We start from the raw sequence: 22,208 nt of genomic DNA on the forward strand, positions 1-22,208 counted from the left end.
TAGTGTTTGTGAATCTGTCCTGATAGGGGAATAAAGGCATACTTGGGGTTTTTTTGGGGGGAGTGGGGTGCAAGGAACAGACAAATCAACTCTTCAGACTCTGTGGTCAGCAAGGAGCTTTTAGCTGGACGTATTTTTTTTTTGGATTCTATGGTCTGCCTGCCAAGAACACAAAATCTAAGTAGTTAAAATGTAACTGAAGAGTTTTGGTTTTTACAAAAGAAGAATAAAAAATGAGGGAGCTCATGTCATATTTTTTTCCCAGAGTAATTAGATTACCAATGACTTCTGATCATATGATAGCTGACACCATCTCATTTTCTGGAAAATGTGCTATCTGATCAGATGATAACTTTTTCCAAAAGATATTCTGATAATGAACCTGTGTTTGAGAGAAGAGCTGCAAAACAAGTTCATTGCTGCTTATATCATAAGCATCGTCATTGTTCTGATTCTAACAAGGCTAACATTTTTATAAGCAGATAGCCCTTGGTGGAGACACTGTCCCTGTATAATTTTGGGAGAAAAAAAACAAACCTGTTAAATAGGTGAGGTACATAAAGTGGACCATTTAAGGTGCGGAGTTATTACTTTCCAAATATGTTTTAATATGAAGCATCTGGGTTGTCGAAGAACCTTGTTAATTTATAGGAAGGTGGTTGCAACACTAACTCCAATTAAAACGAATGGTACCTGTCCCATTAACACGAAGGGAGACTTCAGTGTCATCAGCATCTCCTATTTTCCTCAATTATCATTCTTCACACAACAAAGTAAGAAATGAAACACGACTATAGTCTCACTGACACCTAGTTTGAAGGCAGGGTTAGGCCAAGTGGTGGAATTCTGAACTGAGAAACTTGCTGCAGTTCCAAACTCTTGCAGCTCTAGGGGCTGAGTTGGAAGAGAGCCCTTGGCTATGAATCTGGCTCAGTGTCACTCAAGTCTCGTTCAATGACTGGACATAAAACCCCAGGTGAGACAGGAATGCAGAGAGTGGCTGGAGTTTTCATTAGTTCTCTTTAAACCCAACCATATTATATCTTTTTTTTCTTTATGCATTAGTAGAGTTAAGGATTATTTGTTCAGTGCTAGTAAAATTTTCAGTTTTGGGCCAGACTAGGGCAACACTCTGCTTTTGTTTTTTTCCTGCTGGTGGGTGGGCAGGCAGGGGGCATCCTTATTTGCCTATCTGGCAGCACAATTGTGAGTTATATTTATTGACTGGAAACTTGGCAAGGCTAATATTTTTTCTGGGTAACAGGACACTGTCCTCAATTTTTACTTACAAGACTCCATGGCAACCAGGTGGAACATACATCATTAGCTTACTGAATAATGAATATATTTTAAACCATGACTTAAAGCTGTTCATTTATAGTGTATTAAACCAAAAAAAAAAAAAAAAGTTTAATGCAAACCCAGCTTTTTGCAGAATTAACTAAATCAAAATGAAGCTTTTTTTTTGTTTTTTGTTTTTTATTTTTTTGGTCAACTATATTGAAACTCATTCAACTTTCCAAGAACTAAAAATTAGCTTCCTGTCTTAACTGTTTGGAATTACTTACCGTCATCTGTTTCAGACATTAAAGGATGTGATTTAATATCAGCAATAAGGCCCTTCTTCCTCATTTTGCAGGTGTTAATTATTTAAACACTACTCATTTTAATTTGTTTCAAATCACCCTTTTGAATGATTTGCTTTACAGGTTTCATTATGTGCATTTCTTGAAAAAAAAAAAATTAAAAGAAAGGTAAGCTGGAGCCCTCAAGCTGAACCTCACAATCTATCTATTGATAGAAGGGGCGAGGCAAAGCTATATTTCATGTATTATGATTTTCACGATCTCTGCTGATGGAATATAATATATAATACATCATTTTTATCTTCTTTATAATAAAAAGTTGCTCTAGGCACAAAGCTTCGGGTTCCTGCATGCTAATGATCCTGGCTGACTGGAGAAATCCTTTGCATTTCCTGATCTGTCAATTAGAAATGAGCCACAGACATCCAGAGTAATTAAAAATATAGGAGGGATAGTTCTCCCAATGAAACCACTCCTTGCTTGAATTTTGGTATCATTTTCTTTGTCAATTCATGCTGCTTTGTTCCCTCTGGCAAAACCGACTTCTGCTCCATGATGACTTGTTATAAACAGCCCTGGGCTTGTGTTTCCCTCAGTAAGATGCTTGTCAGAGCTTCCTCTGCTCAGATGGTACAGCCCTGTGTGTGCTCAGATGGAAAATCATCTTTGCATTGGGCAGAAATGCTGGTGTTGCTTAAGTCAGGCACTAGTCTGAGTGCTTGATAGAAACTTTTTTTTTTCAGAAGACTAACATCTAAATTTGAAAAGCAGAAGGATAAGGAGAAAGAGAAAAAAAGCTTTCACAACCCTTCTGGGAAAGGAGAAACTGACAACCCTAGGTTTTTTTCAGTTGTACACAGCACAGTAATTTCATCTCAGTGTGAAATGGAAAAGGTGGGTGTTTGTTTAGATTGAGGCCATTTGGTAATGATTTTAACACTCATTGGAATCTCTTAGCCAAAGTATTTCAGGGACAAAGTCTGTAATGAACACTTATCCTCCCAATTAAAGTTTCATTCCCAATGAAAATGTTACCTGATATCCTCCTTCTCCTGTTTTCAGTTTTTTAGTCTTTGCTCTGTTTTTACCTACATGATTGGTGGCCCCGTTATTTTTCCAGTGAAATTATTCTTCCTTTGGCAGCTGGCGACAAAGCCAAATAGGCTGATCTTCTAAGCTTAAGAATCAGGTTCATCAAGCTCACTGGCACTTTGGATTTGAAGGCTAGAAGAACTGACTGAATTTTTGGATGAAATAGATTCATTTCCTTGACTGAATGGAATAGGAATTCATTAAACCTCTGTAAATAAAATGTCAATAAACTACAGCCTTAAACATTTCAAACATGACTCACTTATCTAAGTTAAATACTACTCAGCTCTTTTCCAAACCTTTGAAATCACTGTAATTTTTTGGTGATAGAAACCTGTGGTTGAAGCGGTAGCAAAAGCATGTAATGTGAAATGTGCTTTGTAATGAAAAGCACAACAGCCTTGCTTGTCATTCTTTTCCACATGTCTATGAAGTCTAGGAAGATAACGTGTGTGGCTTCACTGGAATTCATCCCAAGATCTGCTGGGATGAGGGCTTGTGTGGATGAGGAAAGGATGAGAACTAAGGCCTTTGAAAAACATTTCACTGTTTTTTCTTTTACTCATTCATCTATTCAACAAATGTTAACCGAATGTGTAGTCTGCATGACAGGGGTAAATACATGTTTAAATAAGATAGTTCATAATCTGTGAACAAAAACTGTGAATAAAGACTATTTATCAGTGTGTCATATAAGCTACATATGCAGTATTCCAGATGAGCCCAGAAAAGAGAGATGCTAACTCTTTGTGGAGCTTAGGAAGGCTTCCCAAAGGATGTAGTATTTGAGTTGGGTATTGAGACGATGAATAGGCACTCATTGTGTAGAAATAGTGCTGTGTTGGGGAGACTTGTGGTAGAGGGTATTCCAGGCAGAGAGGCATAAAGGAGTTTGGGATAGTACTGATGAAAATATCAGAGTGCTTAGGGTTTGGGGTCATGTCAGGATGGGCTCAGGTTGTGTAAGGCTATGTGTTCAATCTTTCTCCCTAAAGTGAGTGATCGTCTAAAAGGCTGTAAGCAGGGAAGACTCAGCATTAGAGTTGAGTTTTAGATGCTTAGTCTAATGACTGAAAGGAGGATGTATTCAACAGGGGAGAGAGAATGAAGATGGGAGACCAGTGGGGGGAAGGAAAGAAACCAGGTGAAGAGGTATTTCTGAACTAAGCTGAGGCGTTGGCAGTGGATGTTAAGTCAAAAACAGAAGGGTCTGCATTTTATACTACTTCTAAGCTAACATGCTAGTCTGCCACAGTTTTATACACAAATGCTTACAGAGGACAGAATTCCCAGGGTTAGAAACAGATGCTTTATTACTCACAGAAAATATAGCAGCTAGAGTAGCTGCATCAGTTTCCCACCCTCAATCTCCTTAGGGCGAATCAATGAGGGTTGATTGTTACCCATGTGTGTAATGGGGCGATTGTAGTAGAGGACCTCAAATTTTAGTAGACTCTAATCTTTTATAGGGTTGCTAGCATGTCTTCCCATTTTCTTTTCAGAGAGGGAGGGAGAGAGAGAGAGAGAGATTATTCATTACCTGGAATGAAAGCCAGTCTCCTCCATGAGAGAGGACAGGCTTCTCTAGGTTTATACCCTGTGATATAAGTAAATGCCTCTGGAGAGATGCATCACTAAATCTCTGCAGAGGGATACACTATCTCCAGCTTCCTAGGCCCTCTGCTATTTAAACCTGTCCTTTGCTCAGAAGGGCTGCTGTGTACAAATGTGAGAAATCCATGGAAGATTGTTTCCCAGCATGGAGATGGAGAAGAAGGGCTAACTAAATGGAATTTATGAAGGAGAATTGTAAAAAAAAAAAAAAAAAAGACCCAAATCAAACTCTGGAAGCTGATTAGATGAGGCAGAAGTTGGGGGTTGAGGTTGAGGGAGAACTCAGGTGTGACTGAGGTTTCTGATTTGGTCGATCTGGTGGCAGGTGCATAGTAAGAGAAGGGGGGCTTGAGTGTGTATGTGTGTGTGTGTGTGTGCGCGCGCGTGCGCATGCGTGTGCTATAGCAGGGATGCAGACACAGGTTCCTAGTTAAATGTTTACATGTTGGTTTGTATAAATCAACTATAACTGAAGATATAGGGGTTTTTTTGAGAGTGACAACTTTTTTATTTTTTTAAGTCATCCACTATTGCACAAATAATAAGAAAAAGAAAATACAATTCGTAGGCAAAGGGAGCCAAAGTTCCACATCTCATGTGAACTCAGATTTTTTGTTTTTGTGGTTTTTTTTTTTTTTTTTTTGGAGGTGGCTCTGAACACATCACAAGTAAAATGGTATAGACTGGGAATCACTCAGCCCTTTAAAAGCTTATTATGAGCTGCTGCTGTGGCAGCGACTGGAAATCTGGGAGTGCATTTCTCATTTTTATGGATTGATATAGCAAGGTATGGTGGAAAGACCAGGATTTAGGAGGCCAGGGTAGCAGTCTTAGCCATATCATTGACTAGTCATAAAGGCCTGAGGAATCGCTGGGGTACTGGAGCCCTTTATTCATCTTTAAAATGGAGAGAAGTCTGCCTGCTTTGCAGTATTTTGATAATCAAGTGAAGAATATTTCTTAAACTGTGATGATCTTGCAGTTGAAATTATTATCACAGTTACTACAATTGCCATTGAATTTAAATTTGAATTCTACAAACATCTGATGAAGGTTCTTAATATTTATTAGGTATTTGAAGTAAAAGATACTAACACTAATTTTTCTATTTTCTTTTGATATAAAAGACCATTTTCTTTCCCTTTGGAAGCTTGTGGGATGGGTAATGATGGCTTTTTATATGTGTATGTGCCTTCCTCTATTATGTATAGAAAATTCTAGAAAGCTTGTACTTAAGGCAATATAAGACACATAGAAAATTGCATTCCAAATAGAAAGTATCTTATCTACTCTCCGGGTTTAAAACATGAGAGCTTGTTGGGGAAAAATTAGTAATTAGTGTCTTTTTTTTTCCTGGTTGAAGTTTAATTTTAAGTGGAAGCTTTCCTTTTCTTTGGCATCTATGGTGTTTAAAATACTATTTTATTACCCATGGTATCAAATAACTGTATATTATCCAACATGCAGAAGATACTCTGTCTGAATTGTTATTAAAATGTCAATTACGATTGCATCACTTTAGGGCTGGATATTTAATCTGAGAAAATAAACTAAGCATGTACCCCACTCCTGCATTACAGGGCTACGGACTCTAACATCCTTTCTGGTGTATAACTACATGCTGGCTGCTAACTACACGAGACTCTACTTGATTCTAAGGTAATATATCAAACCCTTGTTACAACTTGTCTTCAAAAGTTCACATGCTTTTCCTCTTTAGTCAGTTTAAAACATTACAGCTACCCTTTATCTTTAATTATTGCTCTTTTATATATTAATTGCATAGGCCGGTACGAATGAATTCATAGTTTTGGTACTACTTGACCCGTGCATTTTATTTTGGGCCTGAGCACCTGGTGAAGGTGGAAGGTTGAGGAAAGCCCAGTGTGGCTTCAAAAGTAAAAGAGATGATATCTAAAATAGTTCCAGCCTGATGTGTGGAGATTCCAAGAAGAATGGGGAAAAGGAGAAAAGAATACTTTGCAGTGATGGTAGAGACACGTGTGAGCATTGTGAGGGATTTAAGCGATCCTTTAATCCACAGTGACGGAGAAATCGATTAACTGGACTCGTGAAAGCAGCTTGTTTATTAGGGGCAAAGTTGGGCAAGAGTCCTGTTCCAAATTGAATCTTGTAGCATCTTTGCTCCCTACGTTTTGCTCCTCTTACCTGAAATTAGAGAAAGAGCTCCAAAGAGGGGAGAGCCAAGGGGTAGGAGAAATGTCAGCTTAGGGAAGAGGTGTTAATGGAATTTAGCTCAGATTTCATTTCATGGAAAAGAGATCAGTCAGTGTTATGAACTACTAAATGTGACTAGATTGCTTAAGAACTAGTGAAGATTTACAAACTCCTTGGGTTATTTCCTCTGAATTGCAGTCGACTTTTATACAGCTCTTCCAGTTTAAAGCATGTTGGGTTGAATAAGAAACTGGTGATTTTAAATGGTTCTGTTTCACACCTGTTAAGAGTTAATAAATTGCAGCTCTTTTCTTTGCAAAACATTTTCCAAATAATCCAGATATTGCCCTGCCTTGAACATTAAAAATAAATTCTTTGCACTTGGGACTTAAACAGCCACTCGACTAGTTGCCGGACTTGTGAGAATAATCACTTGAGTTCAAAACACCTGGAATCCTCATCAGCTCTTGTGAAACACTGCCACCATTGTCCTTTGGGTGGTGTGAGCTAATTGTAGAGTTACTGAGCAGTAACCCTTTATTTGGGACTAATAAAATCATAACCTCAGTGGAAAGTATGGTGCTTACACATTGAACTCTTGCATATGCTCAATAATATCTGCGTTAAAAAAAGGGAAATAGAAATTCTCTTCTATTGCTCATAAAGAAAACTTATCTGTTTATACTCAAGGGTTATAGCTATAAAATTTCTTGAGCAAGGTTATGTTGTGTGTATGCACGTGTGTGTGTGTGAGTGTGTGTGTGTGTGTGCGTGTACGCACGTGTGCATGCGTGCGTGCACATATATAGGTTGAGTGAGCATGCAGTTTGGTAAAGGATAAACAAAGGTTGAAAGGCCTGGACCCTGGAGTGTGGTGGTGCCGCTGTGCATGGGGGATTGTATTTAGCTGTAGTGAGGACAGTTTGTCTCCATCTCATTTTAATGTAACAGGCAGGAGACAGCACAGCTAAGTTTCCCTGAATGGCTAGTGCTGCAGCCTATCTTTTTCAATGTCACTGGGACTGATTGATCATTGAGCTGTCTCCTGTTTTTAAAAAGAGACAGCCTATTGACAAGCAGAGTGGGTATTTAAAGAAGTCTTAACGGGGCAAAAAAGCCAGACAGACCGAAAGAAAACTATTTAAAATATTGTTTCGGAAAACATTCTCCCTTTTGCTAGTCTTTTAATTCTGATAAGTACCAATGATTTCATTGGTGGTCAATTTCTGTATAAAGCCCTTCTGACCCCTTAATGTGAGCTCTTCTGCCTTGATATCCAGTGGCATCTGTTGTCTGTATTACTTACTTGCCAAAGAGTCTCATCTTTTTTTGAGCTGATTTTTTGCTCATCAGTTAAATCTTCTGTTGCAGTTTGACTTTGTCTTTGCTGGCAAGAAGCTCAAAATCTAGTTGGGGATAAGACGCTCTCTTATAGGTCTTGTTTTTTCTTAGCATAGTGACTTCTATAGAATGGGTGCTCAAAAAATATGTCTGCTGGCTTGATTTGCTTTAGAGTAACTTCAGTAAAGTTAAAGAAGCAATTTTGCTCCTTTTTGCAGCAGTAAACAGCCATTAGTTTGTTATTGTAAGGTTGCCTAAGGCCAGGTTTTCAGACGAAGACTGAGTGCGAGCCATCTATCAAGAAAACAGAATTATTTAGCACAATAAACATTTTGGTGTACATTTGCCCTGGAGGAAATTTTTTGTCTATCTGTATGGCCCAAATTCTTCCAATAAAGACTTATTCCTTATTCCCTGTGTTTATGTTCCTGGCTATCAGGGAAATCTAAGTCTAATGTAAAAAGGCAGAAAATGCACTCTAAATGTAGATTAATGGTGAGTAAAATGCAAGGATAATTTTGAGAGTGTCTCTTAGGTAAATATCAATAAACATTACCACATGAGTCCAGGGCTCTAGGACTTAGCTGTTGGAGTGAAGGCTCACACTCATCTCTGTAAATGATTAAGATTACAGGTTGCTCCAAGCATCACTGTCCTGTTTCTGGTCACAAGGTCTGTTCCCCCAGAGAAGAGTGCTGCCATCCAGTGTGCCTGGTGACCCTGGGAAGTTTCAAGAATTCTTAATCAGTTGATTTCATGTTTTTAGGCTAATTCCATTTCCTATTCTGAAGACAGAAAGAAAAACACCAGTGCTTAAAAAAAAAAAAAAAACGAAAAAAACTCAGCTTAGGATTCTTGCTTTTATCTTAGAGAATGTGATTATTAATGGCTATTTTAGAAGTGCTTTTAAATTTGGAGGCATTTCCCCAACCCTTCCTTTCTTATTCATGAATCCTGAAGCTGTAACCAGTAAGCCTTCTCCCCTCTCTCCCAGACTCTTCCCTGTTGCTATTTCAGACCCTCAGGCAAGCCTTTCATCCTCCTTCTCTGTTTGCCACAAAATAGAGAAGCTAGTTTGAGGCCTGCAGCTTTTCGTGTGTCAAAGGAGGGTATCCGGACTTCTTTAATGCAGTAGCACCCATTGGTCAATCCATCTCACTCCTTTATGCAACCATCAGCCATCCCCCCCAAGTCCCTTGGCACCCCTTTCCTTGAAACCAAGGCCCATGGAGGTCAGACAGCCTCTCTTGCTTTGCCAAACATCACTCAGCCTCAGCTGAAGTAATGTTTACATATATGATCATTCCATGCCATTTAAAATATGTAATGGATACTGTGAAAACAATAGGCATATTCAAGCTTCAGTGCTGTGCACAAATGAGGGAAATATTCTAATACTCATATCGGAGCCTAATAGGTATAATTTTGCTCATGATAGAGTAATATGCAGCAGCTTTCCCCAGACTACTGAGTAAAACAAAGAAGTGGTTGTCAACCTTTTCAGAATCAGATGTTAATGATATTTTGTGTCTTTGTTGAGTCTGTGGAAAGCAGCTACTGCACCTAGAAGGGAAATGACTTCCATACCAACCGCCCTCAGCCAAAGTCATCCGGACTGGGAAAGCTGGACTGAGTCCATATTTACATTTCAGAGAGAGGTGTGAAAGAAGATTTCAAGACAGAATTGACTGAGCTGCCTCCCACTTGCCTTACCCCATGTTCAATCTTATCAATGCTATGAGGGGTCTTATTATTTCCAACACATGGGGGGTGGAAATTTAATATAAACAAAGGGCCGACGTGTTTTGGCAAAGGAGGAAAGTGTTTCTGCATTTCGTGTATTTTTGGAAAGCTCTGAAATCCCAAAGTCATACATCTTCCAAGGTTTGGAGGAGGGTTTACTCAAGCATCGCCTGGACTCAGCAGCTCCGGGAGCAGTAACTTTGTGGCATCTGCTGTAGCAACTAACTATTTGGTCTTTTCCTCAGAGCTGGTCGTGAAGAGTTTGCTGTTCACGTCTTCCTAAACCCTCCTTTGGTATTGTTATAGCATGCCTTCGCATCAACAAAATCTTATTTTCATTTCTTTTAAGAGGAGGCTTTAATTCTAATTTCAAGTCCGTCTCCACAGTTGGGCCTCTCAGCACTACGTTCCAGCTGCTGGGAATTAGGCCACTCTTTTTGACCAAATACATGTAATTTTAATTATAAATCTTTAGACACTGCAACTCACTATTACGATTCTGACAGACACATAGCTCTGAGGGTCGGATTCACACCAGTCATAGGAAAACACAAGCCCTACAAAAATTTTAAAAAGGAGAAACTATTCCACAATCACTCTTTAGTACCATGTTTAGGTTGAAATCCCATTTTCACAGTGATTGTAATATGTCTTTATATAAAGACCTTCTCACAGTTGCCCAAATTAAAATCAGGGGATATTTACCTTGTCATGTGTCCCCACTTATGAAGACTATGTCGGCTCAATTCTGTAACTGTGAAAATTTTATTATATAAATTAAATCACAAGCAACATGTTTGCCAATATGGAACCTCTTATGTTTATGTCAGAGTTCCATCTAAGTCCCGAAATACTTTATAGACATGACTGTGATTGAACAATGTGTTGAGTAAGACATTTTCCAGATTCGGTCAATTAACGGGACTTTGGCACAACAAATTCAATCATTTCAGTTATTTTAAAGTCTGTTTCTGATTGCTATAGCTTAGCATCTTGTTAGTCAAAGTATTGTTTGTGGACCAGCAGCCCAGTGGCACTTGAAGATTGTACAAATGCGAAATCTTGGACTCTAAGTAAGACGTACTGAAGCGAGCACCAGTGCGGCTGGTCAGCTGACCACACATGAAGAGCAACGGCCCAGTGGATGCTGAACTAGGTGTCTGGGTCATGTTAGGCAGCTTTGGATGTATGTATTCATTTTTTTTTTTTTTTTTTGTGGTTGGGAGAGAATTACTTCATATATGATTAAACAATGTGGTAGTATCCGCTAAGTTCTGTGGTTTCCCCAAAAACCTGCTTATTTTTTAAGAGTAAGCTTTTGGCAGAATCTGACCCATTAATTTATTAGTTTATGGACTCCTAATTATGACTCTTGGTAAGAATATGTAAACAGTTTTTACATTTACAGTCAAGTACCTCAGTGCTTTACATGAATTGCTTAAATATCATTGGCAATCTAAAATAATAAAAACACTAATAATAGTAATAGGTAATATTTATACAGGACTTAGTATGTTCTAGGTACTCTTCGAAGCACATTACAATCCATTGAATCTTCCTGACAATTCTAGGAGATGTCTTATTATGCCTACTTTACAGATGAAGAAACAGGCATAGAGAGATAATGACTTGCCCAAGTTCGTGTAGTTAGAAAGTGGAGGAGCTTCGATTGTTTGGATTGCCCTTTATAAATATTAGAAGGTGACTAAGCAATGACTTCAAGCTGGGATAGTCTTCTAGAGCCAGTATATGCTCTTATTTACATAGGGGGAAATGAGATTCAGAAATGCCACCAGCTTTGCATAACATGACAGATAAATTTGAGGCAATTGGGCCTATATCTCAGCCTGCTTCTAGTTTGTATATCTGGACTTCGTAACCTCCTGGGAAATAGGTAGGTACCCTGATGCCACACCAATGGTAGTCCCATTTTGTCTCACTGCTTCAAGGAAAAAAATTGGCATAAGTACAGGTGATAATGTTCATAAATTGGATGCTGTTTGCTCCCTCTCCTTTTTATGCCTCTACCCAACCCTGTCCAGACACGTACTGTTGCTCTAACTACTCTGATTTGTGTCATTTGTTGACATATCTGCTACACACCAAGGCTTGAGAGCTCGGGCCATGTTTTATTTTTTTTTTATGATCCCAATAGTTACCATGGAATATGACACACTGTAAGCCCTTAGGAAATCATTGTAGGTGGACAGATGACTCCTCACCACTGCTTCAAGTATGGAATCCAGATGCGTTTGAGCCCAGGTGGCTCATGCAGGAATGGAAGGAACTAAGCCTGAGATTAACACGGAGAGATGAGGAGCATAGTTTCATGGGCCATTGGTGGTACTGCAGTGATTTGTGCATGTAAGAGCACAGCTTGGTGTTCAGGCCTTGGCTCTTTCTTTCCTGTATCTTTTTATGTATATATTTTTTGGTTTTGATTGTCAATTCTCAAAGGCAGCAACTCTCTTTCTTGAATCCCTCTGTATAGTACCTGGCTTTGTATCATACACAGAGATGAACTGGTGAACGCTTGTGGGGTAATAATGAAATTGTTAATCTGCTCCTTGGAGAATTTATAATATTAATCTTTTCTAAGAAATGTTCTTCTTGAATTTTATTTATTTAACTAGGTGAATGGAATAAGTACTAGATGATTCTGCTGGTCAAGGTCATGAGAAATAATTAAAAGGTAGATGTTTTCATTTTTACTGGCCCATGGTTTCAAAAGAAAGTCACAATTACTTTTATGGTCAAATGAGCCTTTACTAGTCCAAAGAGTCCATGGTCAGAGTATTTCGGGGAGTCGCAAAATGTTGGCCTATATATCCCCATAAACCAGTCTGTCAGCTATAGTTATCACTTGGCTCCTGCTTATTTTTTTATTCCTGCTCCAGCTTGCACTTATCCAAGTCTACCAAGCCCTTGGGTGAAGCGTCATGGAATCGTTGACTATGATGTATATAAGGAAAAGCCTATAAAAGTCATTGGAAGAAGAATAAAAGAGTCTTGCACTGTCAGATTTATTTTAAAAAAATTGAACTATTTTGAGATGAGCCACACATAGTTATAAGAAATCATTCAGTGAGACTTGTGTACCCTTTACTTAGTTTTCTCCAATGGTATCATCTTGCAAAAGTAAAGTACATTATCACAACGAAGATACTGATATTGACACAGTTGAGATACGAAACATTTTTATCACCACGGAGATCTTTCATGTTGCCCTTTTATAGCCAACCTACTCCCTCCAGCCCCACTAGCTCTTGAATTCCTGGCAACCATTAATCTATTGTTCATTCCTGTAATTTTTTTTTTTATATCATGAATAATATGTAAATGGAATCATATAGTATGTAACCTTTTGAGATTGGCCTTTCTCACTCAACACACTCCCCAGGAGATACATTTAGGTGGTCGTATGCATCAATACATTGTGCCTTTTCATTGCTGTGTAGTATTCCATGGTATGGATGTATCCATTGAAGAATATCTGGGTTGTTTCTAATTTTTGGCTATTGCAGATAAAGCTGCTAAAAATTTGTATACAAGATTTTGTGAGAATGTAAGTTTTCATTTCTCTGGGATAAATACTAGAGAGTCCAATAGCCGGGTCACATGATAGTTGCATGTTTTATTTTTTTTAAAAACTATTTTCCAGAGTAGATATTTTTTTGATAGGGATTTTTTTCCCTTTTGTCTGCACTTGTTGGTGTTTCTGGGTTGTCACCTTCTTCAGTTGTCAATTTGGAATATATGTGGCAAAAAATAACATTCTAACACAAGCTTTCTGCTTCTGTACTTCCCGCTTGCACACCTGGCCAGTGGGTTGAGTTGACAGGTAGTGAATAGGAGAAAGATGGACCTTTGTGTTTAAGACAGAATGAGGAATGGGATTTGGGGCTTAAAAACCTTGTATCTTGACATTTCGTGGCTGCTCCTTTGCAAGGACAGCCGCCGGCTAATAAACTGTCTCCTGGTTAAGAGCACTCAAGTTGGGTCTGGTTATTCTGGACACAACAAGCTCAGTACTATGTCATTTTAAAGTCTCTAGCCTCTCTGCCTTCTTCTCTCTCTGTTGATGTTTTCTTGTGTTATGGTTATATATCATGTTTTATGATTCGTATCTGTATTAGGGGGAGGATTAGGGAATAATATGCCTACTTTCTCTTTTTGGGAGCAGAGGTCTTGCTTGCTCAATCAGATATTAACAATTACTGTAAAGATATAGAAAATTTAGCAAATTGTTCACTGAACCTATTGATTTTTGGTAAATACGCTTTTGGTCAATTGACGTTTGGTGAGTTGCCCTAGGATTGTTATATCAATAGGTAGGAACAACTACTAGGGAGAACCAAGTGGAAGAATTTGTACGCAGAATGGAGCTGTGCTCTCGTATCCTTTGACAATGCTTCCTGAGTGGTCACAGGAAACTATAAAACACTAATTAGTACTTAATATTTTTATCGCAATTTCCTATTACAAAATGCTTCCTTAAATATCTGATATGTATAAACGATTCATATTAATACACCAGATATCTCTTTGTGAGCAGTAACTACAGTTTATTAGTTTAATAGTTTTAAGAGTAACTAATTAAGACCAACCTTAGCTTCTTACATGGATCCCTAGGAACAAGAAGGGTTCGCATAAGTAACTAATGCTGAGTTGCTAAGCAAACTGAATCACTAAGATTTCCTTTCAAAAGTAACTAAATAATCTGTGGTGTTGACCTTTCATTTTCAAGGACTGCTGCTACTTCATGTCTTGTCTACAGTAATGTTTCAAAATCTTAGATTTTCACCGCAGCACCAGACAACCCTCCCTTCCTTGAATAATGTCATACTATAGGTTGCAAAGCAATGACCTATCATCAACTGAATTCACTGTCATCATGGCATTGATATGGGTATTTCATACCTTAGAATAGTTAGAGTTTTTGAGAAAACCATTTAGTTCAGAGTTTACATAAAAATAAGGTTTTATTTTTTGTTTTATTCAGGAAGAATACTGAGTAATCTAGTGATAATTGACCCAAAATCCCATGGCCAAATGTAATTTTGAACTGGGGTCTGGCTAATTCCACTTAGTCTCATTTATGTTACTTGTCAGTTCTTAATTGGACAAATTAGATACTTTTCACAGGTACATTCCTATAGCTACAGTAATATAAGAAAAGAATATTCTGTAGGATGTCCAGAATTGTGTCCAAGGATGTTTTCTCATTTAAAATAAATGTTTCCTATGTTTCAAGGCACATAGTCAAGAACTAGAAACTAAAATTAATGATCTATTTAGTGGGTCTCCTAATTATTTTCCTATCATCTTATCTTTCTTAGTGCGTTTTAAGTTTTTGCTATATCCTTCAATGAACAATGTGTATAACATAAGCTATGATTTATTAAATGAGATTATAGATTAGATTCATATCATAGGAGAAATGGATATTTGTTGGTCACTATATGGTAAGTCCTGTGCTAAGTGACTGTCAAACATAACTAATTTTATCTCCCCAAATAACCTAATTTTCACATTGGGCAGAAGGAAACTAATGAAAATTAAGTAATTTGTCCAAATTCCATGCACAGAAAACAGAGAGCTAGTGTCCACTCAGAGCTGACTACTTGGAAACTCATAAACTTCCTTCAAAGCTTGTCTTTATTTCTCTTAAAATTCCCCTTCATTTCAGTTTACTTTGTTTACGATTTTTCTTTTATTGGCGCTACATGTCAGTTACTCTTTTCCACGAATCATCTTTTGTGAGTCAAGACTGTTTTTCTTAGAAGGCAAATTGTATAGTAGAAGTTGAGGATATTTTCTGACAGATTTTACATTCGTTTTTTTCCTTCTGCCATTGTTCTCCCCAAAGCTCTCTATACATTTCATTCCTTAAAATCATATGAGTTTGAACACTTCTGTTCTTTCTGTCATCACTGCAATGTATCAGAAAAGAATCTCATTCCACACACTTTCAGGCACTCAAGGAACCAAAACGTAAAAACCTGGAATTTGTCATTACCCACTTGGCCTCTGGTCCATCAAACCCAGTAGCGCGCCTCCAGGAGGGATCAGTCCTTGACTCCTCAAAAGAATCTCCTCTGTTATGTATTTGGTTAATTGGGAAATGCTGTTTTTTAGGTAAAAGATCCTGCTTCATTTGGATAGCAACCAAGTCAGCCATATGGGAAGGAAAATAATCTAGTGAGTTGTAAAATAAGAAATCATGGTCCATGTGTTCCTTTGGATGGCTTTCTTTGGGATATGAAGTACTATCTCTTTGAGTTTCAGTTTACAGCTCTCTAATTGGGGATATCCTTGGCTCTGTTACTATGATTTGAGAATATAATGAATATGCACATGATAACTAAATATCTTTACCGGGAGAAGGAGCTCTTTTGGAGTATTCCCCTTACATGACCACTAAGGAATGTTATCAACTGATCCAACACTCCACAAAGTTAGTGATTTCACCTCTTCTCATGCCATATACTAGTCTATTTGTGAAAATGTGTTGAATACTTTAAAGTCTTGGATAAGGGCTTTGCTGCAGAAACAAATTGGCCAACAAAAGCCAATGACTTTTTTTTTTGTATTTACTCCTCTACCGTTATGAGTTTGTCTTAGAACAATGACTCACTGGAGAACAAACACACTACTAAGAAATATGGCAGGGCCAATGACAGGGTGAGAATGGAGATAGCCAAATTGAGAATAAGAATTTTATTTATCTATGCCTTTCTGTGGCGACTCTTTCTCTAGAGAATAAAACATGAGGGAAGAGAGAGATATTCTCTGCCTAACACTGAGGCCAGTGAAAGAAGGGAGGACTGGAAGAACCTCTGGTATCAGACCAGGTGACCAAGTGAATTATTCAGTAGGTGTTATGTGTCGTCAAGAAATCTTGTCCTTCCCAAAGACTAAAAAGAAAACAGCCACAGTCTTTCATGAGAAGTGGAGCAATGCTTGCCTGAGATCACAAGCAATGTATTGGCTAAACTGGAGACTGTTACATGTATAAACAAATCAAGAGATTAATGAGTTCAAGAAATGTTTATTTCTTTCAGAAACTATAAGAGTCTTAAATGATTGTAGTTGTCATTCAAATACTATAATCATGTGGGTGCTTCAGAGTGGTAATGTCCATGAATGGTTCAAATTCTTTTCTTAGAATGTGTCAGGGATTTCACAACCCCCAATGTGGCCTTTGTAAATCTATCTTGTTACTTAAAGTAGGTCATATTCTTCACATGCAGTATGAAATTCATCTCCTTGGAGAATAAGATAAATCTTTCTAGAATGGTTTAAGTAGAATCATGTCTAGAAGCAAGAGAATTAATAGATTTTCCAGCTTCCCAGAGCCTTTGTATTTCTATGAAACCCAGAGGAAAAACCCCACAGATGATGAGTGGACACATGGGCATTGTGGTTTTGTGACAATCTTTTCTTAATCTCCACATTTTTCAGAGAATCTCCATCACTGTACTTAGAAATTTCACCAGAAAATAGACAGATTTGAAAATGTCCTTTGGAGAAATTGCCACACAAGAAGTATAACTGAACTCCTGGTTACAAAACATGGTGTCTTGTACCTCATTGGCAAAGGACCCATAAGGTCTATGTACACTCATTTCATGATAAGATTTTGTAGCTGTTCTGGAGCTAATTATTACTTAGAAGTCTATCCTTGTTTATCATTTATAGATTTGCTATTTTTGTCAAAATTCAAAATTCTATCATAATAGACCAATTAGTAAAAATGCATAAAATGTTTGTCTAAATTTGTTGATCAGAGTAGCAGCAAGAGGTATAATGTTAGTCACAAAAAGAAAAATACCTGAAAAACCAAAAAAAAAATGATGTTTTAGTCTCTCTTGCACCAAGCAGGGGTTGTACATTCTTTGGGTCTTTTTCTCATGCTGAGATGGCCATTGACCTATAGCCATAATTTCGTAAATTATTTGTACCTTTCATAATTCAGATAAACCTTTACTTTTTCCGGAGCCAGTAAACATCATCAACATCTTCTTAAAAGTTTGTCAACATTGCAAGCAAAATAGAACTCTGACTTCTTTCCTGAAACATATGTGATACAACTTTAGGAAATTCAACAGGTTTGTCAGTGTGCATGATAAACGTACATAGCATCTCAGTCACTTTTAAGGTAATATCCTCAACATTCTTCTATTAAACCATGAAGCCACATTTCTCTTTTTTCAAGACTGGGAAGATACATAGGGAGATGCAAGAAATGAGTTTTTGTTCATTGATTCAGATACTGCTGTGAAATTACAAATGTAATATGAAGACTGTTGAGGGCTAGTACCTCCTAATACTGGCCATTTTGTTAGCACGTGAGTGAACACTGGTGCAGTAAATGAATAACCACAATTTAAAAGATTACATTTATGTGCTTTAATCACCTTTAAATGCCTGAAGAACAATTAAAAGATCCAGTCCATCTCTTTAGGTGTTTCATGTAATAAAACATTTTGATAGAATTAGGGGTATTGGATTTTATAGTGTTTTTATATTAAACATACTACTTCAGTCACCTATAACTGAAAAAGTTTTAATTAGTCAGCTTATTTAAATGTGAAACGGTGAACTAATGGAGATTTATGCCTGATGATAGCCAGGTGGAAGACAATGTAGGAATAACAAAATTCCTACTCTATAGATGGATGATAAGCAAGTTCATATCTTTAAAATTTTAAATTTTTAAAATCTTTAAATTTTAGTAAAGTATCAACATTATTGTGTTTTATCCCTTTTCTTTGGCATCATTACTTTATTTGGTCAGGGTAAACTTTCTGAATGTGAATTTGTAAAGTGATGAAATTAACCTGGAAGCAACTATGGAGCACAATATTAATATTTTAAACCAGCATTAGAAATTAATTCACTCTGTGCTCGAGAAGATACAACTAAACTACTATCTTCACATAATGGTAGAAGATGGTACGACTTTTGAAGGGAAGTTTAGAAATATGTGTTTCCAACAACATATTTCTCCTGCTATGATATTATCTTAAGAAAACAGTCCACAATATGGGAGGAAAAGTTGTATCTACTAATATGTACATGTAAGTATTATTTATACTAGTAATTGGAAATAAATGTCCAACAATATAGTAGTTTACATTGTAGCATATTACATTGCTATTAAAGTCATACTTCTGGAGTCTAATTATCAGCATGAAATAATACTTATGTCATAATGGTAAGTGAAAAATTATAGGAAAATATATGTTATTATTATAATTATTTATATGTATACTTGTTCTAAAAAGACTTGAAGCAGAGTTATTAATAAGTAAAAAATTTTTGCATAAGAAACCAAATCTAAAAGAAACAGATAACTGTGTTTTTGGGGGTGATCTATTTCCTACTTTTTGTAATGTGTTTTAATTATTTTCTTTTTTTAAAAAAAATTACAATTAAAAATAAATCTTACTTCATGCAGTAACTTCACTCTCCACACTAGAGAGAGAAATTTAGATAGAGGAAATTATAGGCTTACAAGAAGAAGAAAATAAAAGGAGGTCAAGTTGAAAGTTAATGACATAATGGTAGACGAGGAAACATAAAAGCACGAGGAGAGCATTCTTGTGGGATGCCAGGCAAATATGGACAGATGCCTAGATGGCCTTAAAATTAATGAGAGATAATTGAAATCTGGTGATAATTTAAATGGGGAAATTGTAAAAAAAAAAAAAAAAGAAGCAGCTAAAATACATGGTGAAAGCACGATGTGAAAAAAAATTTATCAGCAGAGCAAACGGAGAGATAAGGGCACATTGCCTGAATCACATACAGCTTCTTGAACAATTCTCACAGTTTCATCTATGAATTTTGGTGAGTGCTGAGTAACGAGACAGGTTATCAACACTAAGAACTTGAGCCCTAGCCAGAAGTTGTCTCAAGGAATCTTGGCTCAGCAGGAGCCTATTCAAAGAATTGACGATAGAAGGCTATTTAACAAGTTGTAAAATATCGAACTGACGTGACGGTCACTTGTGAACGGAACATTCATATTTCACCTTTATAACTTTGAAAGAGGAGTGGTATCCAGCAAGCTATCCTTGAGCTGACCTTGGCAGAGTAAGGAAAACAAATGGTTACAATAAAACACATGCTTTTTGAGACTTCCTATAATGGTTTACTAGGTCTGGAGTTTCAAGCTTTCATCTATCTACCAAGTGTGTCTGCGTATAATTAACAAATACAATACACATGTACTTATGTGTGAGTGTAGAGGGAAGTGTTTGTTGAAGTAAAAAGGTTAGTTAATTTAAGAATAAATGTATTCTGAAGGGTAATCGTTCGATCACCTGATAGGCTCTGTGCCCTGATGACATGAGGGGCTTACTGTATTATTCCAGCTTTTTGTGTCTTTGTACTGTGAGTACACTTGTCTTCATTCTCTTAGCTTGGGTTTGCTGTTTACTGCTCCTTAATTCCTTGGAATGTGGACTCTATTTTTACCATTTTATTAATGTCTTTATAATCATTCATTACTTACAAATAACCATTGGCCTTTTCTTTGTTGCTCTACGTTTTTCCCATGTACATGAGCCTTTGGTTGTGTTTACTAGTAGTTGAATTTTTCTCCTGATTGGATAAAAAGAGCTAACATTAATTGACCATTTACTCTGTGCAAGATATTGCACTAAGAGCATCTTTAGCTGTGACTTCGAGTTCTCTTCCAGTTCAGGTTAGACAAGGGCCCCTCCAGTGTTGGGCTGGGATGGGTACCCTGGTTCACCTCCCCTTTGAAATCAATTTTACATATAGTTTCACAGTGTAAAAAAAGGACAGAGGAACTTGCTTTCACAGAGAAAATCATTTCGATTGAGTAGAGTGTATATACTCTTTACTGTAGAACAGCATTTGGAAATTATATGAGGCAGGAGCATCTTTACAGAGGAGATGCTTTTGACTGTTAAATTTGCTTCTTCATTTCTTCCCCAGCTCAATGCGAAGTGGACTTTTGGCCATTTGGCAAAGGAATATCCTTGGCCTGAGTTATCCTGTTGTCTGCCCCATGGCAATATTAACCAAGCAATTATCTTTGTATTGTATAGACCTGTGTAGAAAATATTTTACAAAGTGCCACAGAGTCCTTACTCTTCCAATTGATATGAGGGAATTAATTGTAGGAATGCAAATATCATAAGGATGGAAAGTTTGAAATTTGTAACAGAAAGAGGTTTCTTTCTATTCACTTCAATGAGGCCAAAGTTTGAATTGGAAAAGAGCGAAGCAGGAAAGAAGAAATGATGTACCACCCAAAGGCGCATTCCAGGATGATATTTTAACTCAGGCTCTCAGCTTCTACCCTCCTTTGACTCCCAGTTTTTGCATTTTCCTTTTTTTTTTTCCTCTCCCTCCTCTTCTTCCCCTGTCTTTAAAAGACTTATAGAAGTCAGGGCATAGTTAGGGTGCTGAGGCAATGGCTGCAAAGACAGAAGAGAGGTGCTGTTTCTATTCGAACCTTCTATGTCATTTCTTGAATTGGTAGCATTTACATCTAAGTAACAAATCAGTTCAGGATCCACTCAAATAACATGTGATTTTAGAGTCGAAGTGCTTCCTTCCAGCAAGCATTACATATTAACTATGGAGAAAACACACACGCACGCGCGCGCGCACACACACACACACACACACACACACACACACACACACACAGAGGGAGCCTTATTCTGTGCCAGAACAGAGCTCCTGAAGACTGCTGCCAAGTGGCCACCACCCAAGAGACTGCAGAATTTCTGGCACAAGAAAGAATCGATGGCTGTGGCCAAGTGATTGTTGCTGAACTTACCTGTGTCGAAAGGTCAGCCTTGCGGTGCTAACACTGGGCACAGTCACTGAAGGCAAATTGGATTGTGAATGGAGGCCCTGAGGCATGTTCTGCACTTTGCAACTGGTCTGGCAGGCTCCTCCACCCCCTGAGTCTGCCACGGGCATGGGAAACACCTGGGCAGCCACAGAGGCAGGTAAGGCAGCCTCGCCAAGGTACAGTATCAACTACCTTTGTTTTGCGCTCAAAACATACCATAATGGCCACACTGTGTATTGTGACGAAAAAACTCTAAATCTTTGTGTGAGACACTCACGTTAGCACTTCAACTCTAAAATCACATGTTATTTGAGTGGATCCTGAACTGATTTGTTACTTAGATGTAAATGCTACCAATTCAAGAAAACAGTAATGAGTCAGAGCACAGCTTAGAAATTGTTTTATGTGCATATTCCTCTCTCTCTCTCTGTCTCTGTGTGTGTGTGTGTGTGCGTGTGTGTGTGTGCGTGTGTGTGCGTGTTGGGTAGGTTCACTCTATTCTTCCAAATGAGAAACTGACTAAGAAAATGTTATCTAATTTACAAGAAAATTAGGGGAATGGGTGAGATAGAACCTTCTTCATGAATAAAATGGAAGTCATCAGATGGGAAGCCCTTCAAGTTCCGGTGACTGACTCAGTGCCCAGGACCCACCCTTTTTTCCCCTCCTACTTGCCACTTTGAAAGCCGAATCTATCTTCTTCATTCTGTCATCCGAGCAAATCCCTCCACCTTTCTCTAGATCACATAGTTTTCCCTCTTCATGAGCTGTATTCTATTGCACGTCTCCTCCTCTTGTGACTTCGATAAGCT

The sequence above is a fragment of the Pteropus alecto genome, unplaced genomic scaffold, assembly GCF_000325575.1.
Source record: "Pteropus alecto unplaced genomic scaffold, ASM32557v1 scaffold164, whole genome shotgun sequence".
Taxonomy (NCBI): Eukaryota; Metazoa; Chordata; class Mammalia; order Chiroptera; family Pteropodidae; genus Pteropus; species Pteropus alecto.